Genomic DNA, 12873 nt, shown 5'->3' with positions numbered 1-12873 from the left:
TTGTACAGTGGAATGATTTTGATCAGCCATTATGCTGACGGAATCCTTGCAGTAATGAAACCTTACGGAGTAATCACAGGGCCCATCGAATACCACGAATACTTCGTTTCTTTTTTCAGTCAGTCAGTCTTGTGAATGGTATGGTTCCGCCAGAGACGAATTCCTCTCCTGTGCAATGTTTTATTTTAGAGTAGAAATTTCAGTCTGCGTCCTCAATTATTTGTTTGATTTATTTCAATTTCTGTCATCCTCTGCAGCTGTTACCTTCTACAGTTCCCTCCAGTTCCATGGAAATATTCTCCGTTGTCGTAACAGACGTCCCAATGTCTTATACCCGTACCTTCTTCTTCTCAGTGTTTATCCTATGTTTCTTTCCTCGATGATTTACTGGTGAATTTCCATACTAGAGTATTAGAAATGTTGACCCATATATTAATGTTTTTTACAACATTTGTAAAACTCTACCGGTCGGAGTGTCCGTGCGGTTCTAGGCGCTACAGTCTGGAACCAAGCGACCGCTACGGTCGCAGGTTCGAATCCTGCCTTGGGCATGGATGTGTGTGATGTCCTTAGGTTAGTTAGGTTTAATTAGTTCTAAGTTCTAGGCGACTGATGACCTCATAAGTTAAGTCGCATAGTGCTCAGAGCCATTTGAACCATTTGTAAAACTCTAAGTCCTCTTAATTTCTCTCTCTCAAACCCTACCCTATGGGACGAGAGAGAGAGTTTTAGTTTTAGCGAATGAAAATTTACCAAGGAGATAAGTATATTTTGTTTATCCGTAACCATTTTCCACGCAAAAGTAAGAACATGCATTTTCTTGAGTTACAGCACTAACTACCAGGAACCAAAACAAATGTTTAAGACAAAATGTGCGTAGTTTTTAATGTAGACTCCGACTCTGCAATAAAAAATGGGGGTTCCCGTTTGAAATTTTGAAGCTGCCTCCCGCCCCACCCACAGAGGGCTGAAGTGGCAGGCTAATTTTAGCACCAGCAAATGTACCCCTCGAAAATAATGAACTTTGGATTCTAAACATTATTCGTGTGAAGCTTATTTTTCGAGCTATTCTGGTTTGTCAACTTAAAATCAACACTCTGTATTGTGTAGTAAATGTATGATACTTATTGTGGAACCCAGTTGTAATTTTACAATTAATGTATGACCCTTGTATTCCCTAACTTGATAAGATACATCCATGTAGAAACTTTCTATGGGCATGGATAGATAAAGGAAAAATAAATAAATAACTAAATAGAATAAAATAAATAAAAACAACTGGTTCAATAACGCGGAGGGCGAAAGTGAGAAGCGGCGACGCTGCAGCATCACCAATCTGGCTGAGACTAACGCCCGCTGAAAGGCATATATATTGCATTGAAAACTTTGCCGTTCCATCGTGGTGGTCTATTACAGCAACCGGTTTAAAAGTCTTTCAGAACACAACCCATCTTAGTTGCGAAACTGTTTAAGTGTCAATGACGAATTACACCCATTTGGGCATCATCGTACTGTGCGGAAGTAACTGGATAGCTGACCCATTAGTCATAAAGCCTCATATAATGGAAACTGTATGTCAAGGTAACCCCTAGTTATGGCCACTTAACGTGATAACAAAAGTACGTGAGCGGAGCAGACGCCGACAGGGGATCACCTTAGAGAAGAACTGGGTAGCGAATGGGGAACTCCGTTGAGATTAGCGAGGATATATTATAATGCAGCGTCCGTATCTCGTAAATGGCGAAGTTGGTCGAATGTTCTCGTACTACTGTCGTGAGTATCGAGGCAGGAGGACTATAAAGCAACCACTAAGTACTAAATCGTTGGACGTCCACGACTATGTAATGAACGTGTGGTTTGTCTGTAAAGTGGGATAGGTGGTGATCAGTAGCATCTCTGCGCGAGAGCACAATGCTGCTGTATGCACAAGTTTTTCGGAGCACACCGTCCATCATACATTGTTGAACATTTACCTCTATAGCAGACCACCTCTACGTGTTGACCCAACGACATCGTAATTACGTTTGTAGAGGGCTCGCAACCGTAGGGATTCCACCGTCGATCACTGGAAACGTGTCGGCTCTTCGGGTTAATCACATTTTTGCTACACTAGGTAGATGGCAGTCTCCATTAACGCCGTCATAGAAGTAAACGGAGGATCGAAACGTGCAGCACACCACAGATGCTGGCTGGTGGGGGAAGTGTTATGCTACTGGAGACATTCTCCTGATCTTGCGTGGCACCTTTGGTAGTAATCTAAGACACGCTGACAGCTACCAAGCTTCTGCATCCCTCGGTTAATGATTTCTTCCCCGTCGGCGATGTCATCTTTCAGCAGTAAAATTGTTCGTGTCTCGGAACCAGAGTCGTGCTACATTGGTTTAAGGGACATTACAATGAACTCAAGTTGATGTCTTGGCGACCAGATTCTTCTGATATAAATCCTGTGGAACCACTCTAGTTCGCTATCGTGCGCTAACACCGCCTATGCAAATCATCAGTCCGTTATTAATGCGAATTGCATGTCCTGTGCGTAGACATTAATGCCATATACCTCCACAATCCTGCCAACACAGTGTCTAACCCCTGATAAGCAGAGTCTGTTATCTATTTCGTTCCAAAGACGGGGAAACAAGCTATTATGCAAGTGGTCGTAGAGTTTTAGCTCTTCAGTGTATGTTACTTGTAACGAATACACTGATTGCGCACGGTGACAACAGTTTCTCATTTCATTGCTTGTAATTGTGAGCCACCTTGCATGCTCCAGATTTTGTAGTGTAGATTGTGCTACAGTGCAGGCCGGCGGTCTTCGTTACACGGCAGCGTACATCGTTGTCTTAAGCTATCGACATATATGATGTAATGATCAATATAGTACTCAAAATACACTCCTGGAAACTGGAATAAGAACACCGTGTATTCATTGTCCCAGGAAGGGGAAACTTTATTGACACATTCCTGGGGTCAGATACATTACATGATCACACTGACAGAACCACAGGCACATAGACACAGGCAACAGAGCATGCACAATGTCGGCACTAGTACAGTGTATATCCACCTTTCGCAGCAATGCAGGCTGCTATTCTCCCATGGAGGCGATCGTAGAGATGCTGGATGTAGTCCTGTAGAACGGCTTGCCATGCCATTTCCACCTGGCGCCTCAGTTGGACCAGCGTTCGTGCTGGACGTGCAGACCGCGTGAGACGACGCTTCATCCAGTCCCAAACATGCTCAATGGGGGACAGATCCGGAGATCTTGCTGGCCAGGGTAGTTGACTTACACCTTCTAGAGCACATTGGGTGGCACGGGATACATGCGGACGTGCCGGTCTAGGAATGGTAGTACGATGGGTTCGATGACGGTTTGGATGTACCGTGCACTATCCAGTGTCCCCTCGACGATCACCAGAGGTGTACGGCCAGTGTAGGAGATCGCTCCCCACACCATGATGCCGGGTGTTGGCCCTGTGTGCCTCGGTCATATGCAGTCCAGATTGTGGCGCTCACCTGCACGGTGCCAAACACGCATACGACCATCATTGGCACCAAGGCAGAAGCGACTCTCATCGCTGAAGACGACACATCTCCATTCGTCCCTCCAATCACGCCTGTCGCGACACCACTGGAGGCGCGCTGCACGATGTTGGGGCGTGAGCGGAAGACGGCCTAACAGTGTGCGGGACCGTAGCCCAGCTTCATGGAGACGGTTGCGAATGGTCCTCGCCGATACCCCAGGAGCAACAGTGTCCCTAATTTTCTGGGAAATGGCGGTGTGGTCCCCTACGGCACTGCGTAGGATCCTACGGTCTAGGCGCGCATCCGTGCGACGCTGCGGTCCGGTCCCAGGTCCACGGGCACATGCACCTTCCGCCGACCACTGGCGACAACATCGATGTACTGTGGAGACCTCACGCCCCACGTGTTGAGCAATTCGGCGGTACGTTCACCCGGCCTCCCGCATGCCCACTATACGCCCTCGCTCAAAGTCCGTGAACTGCACATACGGTTCACGTCCACGCTGTCGCGGCATGCTACCAGTGTTAAAGACTGCGATGGAGCTCCGTATGCCACGGCAAACTGGCTGACACTGACGGCGGCGGTGCTCAAATGCTGCACAGCTAGCGCCATTAGACGGCCAACACCGCGGTTCCTGGTGTGTCCGCTGTGCCGTGCGTGTGATCATTTCTTGTACAGCCCTCTCGCAATCTCCGGAGCAAGTATGGTGGGTCTGACACACCGGTGTCAATGTGTTCTTTTTTCCATTTCCAGGAGTGTATGAAGCTGTTAAGATAACTTGTATGGCTAATTAATGTGACTGTACCACCAAAATACGTAATGACAGAAACTGTGCAGTCTACTGCATATTTTCGGGTATGTAATTGTTGTCACAATTGCTTAAACTCACTTCCGATTCTGTGTTTCGTTAATCTTATAGTTTCCCTTCTACTTTACGATCCCTGTACACCGCCGAGCCTCTACCACCAAACCATATCAAACCTACACTTCCGCAACTTCCACACGTTCTGCTGAATGATGTTCAAGCCTTTCCCCACTTTTCATGAACTAAATCTCGAGATTTTCCCATACTATCATGTTCAAATCCACCCTACCCATTCGTCCCCTGTCCATATTTCCCTGCTCTTGTTTCCCGTTCCCCACTTCTTTCCCTAGCCACAAATTCCTCTTGAAATTTTGGTCTCGCTGTAATCCCATCTCCTCTCCCTCCCCCATTTCTCGTATCCCAACAGCTACTTTTTTTACTTTTTTTGCCATAAATTTTCATGAGTGGTATCTTACGGCCCCCCACGAATTCCTGCTCTGTGCCAACATCTTCAACTCTGGAGTAGCACTTGCAACCTATGTCCTCAATTATTTGCTGGATGTATTCCAATCTCTGTTTTCCTCTACAGTTTTAGCCCTCTACGGCTCGCTCTCGTATCGTGGAGGTCAACCCCGACGTGTTAACAGATTTGCACTCATCCTGTCCTTTCTCCTTGTCAGTGATTTTCACATGTTCCTTTCCTCCTTTCTGCGAAGAACCTCATCATTCCTTACCTTATCAATCAATCAAATTTTCAACAATCGTCTATAGCACCACATCTCAAATGCTTCGATTCTCGCCTATTCCGGTTATCCCAATGTCCATTTTTACTACCATACAATGCAGTGCTCCTTACGTGCATGATCACAAATTTCCTCCTCAAATTAAAGCTCATGCCTGGTAACAGCTGAAGGTAGTGGCTAGGGAAAGATGGGGAAAGGGACTATAAGGGTAGGGAAACATGGGCAGGGGACGAATGGGTAGAGCGGATTTGAACATGTTAGAATGGCAAAATATCGAGATTGTGTTCCCGAAAAGCGCTTGAACTTTCTTCAGCAAAACGTGTGGCCAAGAAAACTCTTTCCGCCAGTGCTAGTCTGCTTTAGATGTCCTCCTTTCTCTGTCCGTCATCCATTATTTTGCTGTCTAGGTAGTAGAATTCCTTAACTTCATCTACTTCGCGACCATCAATCCTGATGTTAAGTATCTCGCTTTTCTCACTTCTCCTACTTCTCATTACTTTCGTTATATTCGATTTACTATCAATCCAAATTCTGTACTGTTCATTCCTTTCTTCAGATCTTGTAAATCTTCATCGCTGAGGATAGCAACGTTATCAGCGAATGGTATCATACATATCCTTTCACCTTCAATTTTAATGCGATTCCTGAAACTTTCTTTTATTTCCATCATTGCTTCTTCAAAGTCCTGGTTGAACATTAGACGCCACAGACTACATCCCTGGCTTACACCCTTTTCAGTCCTAGTACATCGTTCTTGGTCGTCCACTCTTATTCTTCCCTCTTGGCTCTTGTACATATCGTATATTAGCCACCTCTTCCTGTAGCTTAACCCTATTTTTATCTGAATTTTGAGCATCCTGCACTATTTTATATTGTCAAATGCTTGTTCCTGGTTGACAAATCCTATGAACGAGTCTTGATTTTTCTTTAGTCTTGCTTCCATTACCAACAATAACGTCATAATTGCCTCTCTGGTGCCTTTATCTTTCCTAAAGCCAATCTGATCGTCATCTAACACATCCTCCTACACCATGCATACCATGCACCATTCTTCCATCTTTATATCACCAACATTCACGCCAAACCTTGTCCCTCTCAACATAGTGTCCTAATTCCAAGTATCAGGGTAATCCTACAATTTTAATGACAGTGAAGCGCTTCTTTTGAGATCAGTGTTCTCTTTTTACCGCATTTTCGAAGTTTAAATTTGCCCTTGTTATTTTTCATTTTAGCATTGTTTTATTAGTGCTTTTAATGTAGGCTTGAAGAACGCCTTGTTTCATATATACACAAATACTTCCATTACTTATTCAATATTCCAGAAGATTTAATCCATGTAAATATCTCATATTTATGTACTTTTTTTAAACTAATGTAGTTTTACTTGGCCCTATGGGGAGAGAGGGCATGAAATTCCAATAGATGAAATACATCTTTTATGTAATTTGGAAACATTATGGGTCAAGTTACCTCTATATGCTTATTTTTAGATGATCGGCATTGATCTAAATTAATAACCTGATTTATGACAATATAAATAATACCTGGATCGCAGAAACATAAGGAATGTTGTTAGTCATTACTGAATAATGGCTGCCAAAGCATTATAACACAGGCGCGAAACTCATTGACCTGTAGTTCACTGCTAGCCTGCCAACGACGTCTCGATATAACATACGACGCATCGTTAACACAAATACCCAATCAGGGGTCCCTACTGCGTTGTTTGCTTTTTGCTTGCACTAAGGAGACTGCTTCTTTCGTTTGCATTCCTTACTTCTTCACTAATACATTTCCGTCTATTTTAGCTCTGGCTTGCCTCCCCGTTAATCCGTTGGTTAAAACGTAGAAGCAGCATCCCTCTTTTTACTATGTTTTTATTGCGTTTCTTCCTTCGATGTCAGTCTTCAATACAAATTTTGCACTTAATTTTGTATTAATATCCGAATGAGATACAAACGTAATATTATTGGAATCGCAGAAATGGATGATAATGCAACATTAACTCACTTTCATCTGTTTAGTTGCGATCGGTATTGACGCCTGAGCAAAGAGATGGGGGAGGAAGAGGCAGGCAGGCAGACAGAGGGGAAAGGAAAATTGTACAGACAGAGTGGGGAGGCAAAGACGGACAAGAGAGGGACAGGAGGGAATAAAGTGGAGAGGTGCAGATGGACTGAGAAATGAGGGCGAGAGAGATAATCAGAGGGAAGTTGCACTGGACGAGAGATGTGGTAGATGAGGGGAAGATTGGGGAGAGGTGGAAGGGAGCGATGGACAGAGGCGGGGGAGATGGGCAGAGAGTGCGGGAAGAGGAAATGGATATTGTGTGGAGGAGGGGGAGATGGACAGGAAGATGGAAGAAGAGGAGATGAATAGGGATATGGCGGAGACGGAAATGTGTATAGACCAACATTTGTTATTACAATAATAATAGTAATTGATTTATTTTGAGAACTATTATCAGCAGTTAAAATCACTAATATTAACCAGGGACCTATTCGTAAAATAGAACAATTTCACTAACGTACAAGCAATACATGTGACCTCTGTATACAAAGGCGAAGCGGCTGGTAAAAAGCTAGTATTGAAACACAAATATTTTAAAGATTACATAAAACGAATTTTACTTTCCTGTTTATGTTGTTTTTAGGAAAACAACTATTAAACAGATTTTTATATTATTAACAGGTGAATGTAACGCTATTCTCTTTAAGTTGTTACATGGTGAATGGGCAACATGGTCTAGGGGTTAGCCGGCACAGTAGCTCAGCGTGTTCGGTCAGAGGGTTAGCTGCCCTCTGTAATAAAAAACTGAGGTAACCGATCAACAACGAACGTAAACGGATGTCTTATGGCGTCCGCCCCGAGCAGATGCAACGAACAAAAGAGATCAAAATGAGATTATAAAAAAAGGGGTTGGGTAGCGTCTTTGATTCATAATCAAAACGTCTTCGGTCCCGGGTTCGATCCCCATCACTGCCTAAATTTTGATAAATAATCAGCATTGGCGGCCGAAGACTTCCGGCATAAGAAGTCTGCCTCATTCTGCCATCGGCCTTGTCAAAGAGGGCGGAGGAGCGGATAAAGGTTCAGGGCACTCTCTTTTCCTAGGGGTGGGAAATTGCCCCTAAATGCGGAAGAATCAGCAATGATCAACGACATGAGGATGCAGAAGGCAATGGAAACCACTGCATTAAAGACAAGTAACGTGTATCCACAGGACATGTGGCCTGTAGTTGAAGAAGTATCATGATGATCTCTCCATTGGCAAAAGATTCCGGAATAGCCCCCATTGGGATCTCCGGGAGGGGACTGCCAAGGGGGAGGTTACCATGAGAAAAAGACTGAATAATCAACGAAAGGATAACGTTCTACTAGTCGGGGCGTGGGACGTCAGAAGTTTGAACGTGGTAGGGAAACTAGAAAATCTGAAAAGGGAAATGCAAAAGCTCAATCTAGATATAGTAGGTGTCAGTGAAGTGAAGTGGAAGGAAGACAAGGATTTCTGGTCAGATGAGTATCGGGTAATATCAACAGCAGCAGAGAATGATATAACAGGTGTAGGATTCGTTATGAATAGGAAGGTAGGGCAGAGGGTGTGTTACTGTGAACAGTTCAGTGACCGGGTAGTTCTAATCAGAATTGACAGCAGACCAATACCGAAAACGATAGTTCAGGTATACATGCCCACGTCGCAAGCTGAAGATGAACAGATAGAGAAAGTGTATGAGAATATTGAAAGGGTAATGCAGTATGTAAAGGGGGACGAAAATCTAATAGTCATGGGCGACTGGAATGCAGTTGTAGGGGAAGGTGTAGAAGAAAACGTTACAGGAGAATCTGGACTTGGGACAAGGAATGAAAGAGGAGAAAGACTAATTGAGTTCTGTAACAAGTTTCAGCTAGTAATAGCGACTACTCTGTTCAAGAATCACAAGAGGAGGAGGTATAATTGGAAAAGGCCGAGAGATACGGGAAGATTTCAATTAGATTACATCATGGTCAGACAGAGATTCCGAAATCAGATACTGGATTATAAGTCGTACCCAGGAGCAGATATAGACTCAGATCACAATATAGTAGCGATGAAGAGTAGGCTGAAGTTCAAGACATTAGTCAGGAAGAATCAATACGCAAAGAAGTTCTAAGGAATCACGAGATACGTTTGAAGTTCTCTAACGCTATAGATACAGCAATAAGGAATAGCGCAGTAGGCAGCACAGTTGAAGAGGAATGCACATCTCTAAAAAGGGCCATCACAGAAGTTGGGAAGGAAAACATAGGTACAAAGAAGGTAGCTGCGAAGAAACCATAGGTAACAGAAGAAGTACTTCAGTAGATTGATGAAAGGAGGAAGTACAAATATGTTCCGGGAAAATCAGGAATACATAAATACAAGTCGCTGAGGAATGAAATAAAGAGGAAGTGTAGGGAAGCTAAGAGGAAATGGTTGCAGTACAAATGTGAAGACATCGAAGGAGATATGATTGTCGGAAGGACAGACTCAGCATACAGGAAAGTCAAAACAACCTTTGGTGAAATTAAAAGCAACGGTGGTAGCAGTAAGAGTGCAACAGGAATTCCACTGTTAAATGCAGAGGAGAGAGCAGATAGGAGGAAAGAATACATTGAAATCCTCTATGATGGTGAACATTTGTCTGATGTAATTGAAGAAGAAATAGGAATCGATTTAGAAGAGATTGGGGATCCAGTATTAGAATCGGAATTTAAAAGAGCTTTGGAGGACGTACGGTCAAATAAGGCAGAAGGGATAGATAACATTCCATCAGAATTTCTAAAATCATTAGGGGAAGTGGCAACAAAACGACTATTCACGCCGGTGTGTAGAATATATGAGTCTGGCGACATACCATCAGACATCCGGAAAAGCATCATCCACACAATTCCGAAGACGGCAAGAGCTGACAAGTGCGAGAATTATCGCACAATCAGCTTAACAGCTCATGCATCGAAGCTGCTTACAAGAATAATATACAGAAGAATGGAAAAGAAAATTGAAAATGCGCTAGGTGACGATCAGTTTGGGTTTAGGAAAAGTAAAGGCACGAGAGAAGCAATTCTGACGTTACGGCTAATAATGGAAGCAAGGCTAAAGAAAAATCAAGACACGTTCATAGGATTTGTCGACCTGGAAAAAGCGTTCGACAATATAAAATGGTGCAAACTGTTCTAGATTCTGAAAAAAATTTGGGGTAAGCTATAGCGAGAGACGGGTCATATACAGTATGTACAACAACCAAGAGGGAATAATATGAGTGGACGATCAAGAACGAAGTGCTCGTATTAAGAAGGGAGTAAGACAAGGCTGTAGTCTTTCGCCCCTACTCTTCAATCTGTACATCGAGGAAGCAATGATGGAAATATAAGAAAGGTTCAGGAGTGAAATTAAAATACAAGGTGAAATGATATCAATGATACGATTCGCTGATATTGCTATCCTGAATGAAAGTGAAGAAGAATTAAATGATCTGCTGAACGGAATGAACAGTCTAATGAGTACACAGTATGGTTTGAGAGTAAATCGGAGAAAGACGAAGGTAATGAGAAGTAGTAGAAATGAGAACAGCGAGAAACTTAACATCAGGACTGATGGTCACGAAGTCAATGAAGTTAAGGAATTATGCTACCTAGGCAGTAAAATAACCAATGACGGACGGAGCAAGGAGGACATCAAAAGCAGACTCGCTATGGCAAAAAAGGCATTTCTGGCCAAGAGAAGTCTACTGATATCAAATACCGGCCTTAATTTGAGGAAGAAATTTCTGAGGATGTACGTCTGGAGTACAGTATTGTATGGTAGTGAAACATGGACTGTGGGAAAACCGGAACAGAAGAGAATCGAAGCATTTGAGATGTGGTGCTACAGACGAATGTTGAAAATTAGGTGGACTGATAAGGTAAGGAATGAGGAGGTTCTACGCAGAATCGGAGAGGAAAGGAATATGTGGAAAACACTGATAAGGAGAAGGGACAGGATGATAGGACATCTGCTAAGACATGAGGGAATGACTTCCATGGTACTAGAGGGAGCTGTAGATGGCAAAAACTGTAGAGGAAGACAGAGATTGGAATACGTCAAGCAAATAATTGAGGACGGAGGATGCAAGTGCTACTCTGAGATGAAGAGGTTAGCACAGGAAAGGAATTCGTGGCGGGCCGCATTAAACCAGTCAGTAAACTAGACACTGAAACAAATCTGAACCTTAACTTCATTCTCTTATATCCGACATGTGTGTTTAAAAGCCTTTGGAAAATGTGACCTTCACACACACACACACACACACACACACACAAGACTAGAAAAATATACCAAGTTATTAGATAAGTCTAAAAAGTGTATGATAGCTCCATACTGATTCCTAGCCTCACTCGGATAGTCCTGAAAATGTATGGTGGTAAATTTTTAAATGTTATGAAGAAATGACAAGGTTCAAGAAGAAAAACGTGGTTGCATTCAATACACAACTGATGCTCCTTACTATTAACTACTGCATGCCCCTCACATTTCTCGTTTTGAGTCATAGAATATTTTTACCTTTTACAAATTCACAGTTAAAAAATATCGGGACTACCTGTATGGGGCTAAGACTAGAATGGGACAAGAAAAAATTATGTTATACTATTTAATGTGATTTAAAAACAAAGTATATTAAAATTTAGTTTCATTTAAATAATTTTAGAGTGTTGCAGGCTCTACTTGGAATTGTACTTCAGTGTCGCCCTAGCTTTTTCATGATCACTTCCACGTGTTCCTCAGCTGCTGGAAGTGCAGTTGGAATATTTGAAAGCCTAGTAATTGTCAAATGCGACAGGGGTTGGGCTTGGTTCGGGGGGGGGGGGGGGGGGAGGGGACGACACCAAGCGGCGAGGTCATCGGTCTCATCGGATTAGGGAAGGATGGGGAAAGAAATCGGCAAGGCCCTTTCAAAGGAAGCGATTTGAGGAAATCACGGAAAACCTAAATTGGGATGGCCGGACGGGGGATTGAACCGTCGCCCTCCTAAACTCGGTGTTAAATGTAAGACATCCATGTTCAGGTCAGGTGGTTTATACTTACTATTCATGAACACTTTTTGGTATCTGTACACTCCGGATATCGTTGTACTCGTGTACGCCTTTTAGCAGCGCTTCAGGCTCGGTGTAGAATATTCCAGGCGTCTCCGCCCACGAAGACCTGTCGATGAGGCCGTACAGCGGCGTCGCCACTCTGGACATATCCCGTGCTGACGTGAATGCGAGCTTTTTCCGTCCCAAAAGGGGAGACAAATAATGGACCCTCCGGCCAGATCGGCCTCCTTCCCATTATATCACGCGCAGCATCGACGTCTTTCTGGGACACGTATTCCGCTTCCCTGTTCCTCCACCCCTGTTGGGCTGTAGCGCCATTCGATAGAATTCGTTTGGAATCTTGTGAGCGATTCCGTCTTTTGTGTAAATTTATTCAGTTTCTAGAATCCACTGTAGTTACGTATCTGGAGACCAAATTTCTCTTTGCACTGTTGCAACGAGCAATTACACGAATTCGCGCAAAAATAACTCATCATACGTACTCCCTACAGTAGAATGTGTTGAACTGTTGCATTGTCACGGACACCACTGAACTTTCAACCACCATTATGGAAAATGGGAACTCGTACCTATCAAGGTTGCAGTACGAACCTCTAACAAACTCTACAGTCCCTCACGTCCGTCAGTCATGGTGCTTACATGTAAAAGCTCTCCTTCCATTGAGGCACTAAGAGAAGTAATGCATATGTTCGATCGAAAAGACGCAGGGAATTA

Source organism: Schistocerca gregaria, chromosome 3 (assembly GCF_023897955.1).
Source record: "Schistocerca gregaria isolate iqSchGreg1 chromosome 3, iqSchGreg1.2, whole genome shotgun sequence".
Taxonomy (NCBI): domain Eukaryota; kingdom Metazoa; phylum Arthropoda; class Insecta; order Orthoptera; family Acrididae; genus Schistocerca; species Schistocerca gregaria.
This window is presented reverse-complemented; position numbering follows the sequence as displayed.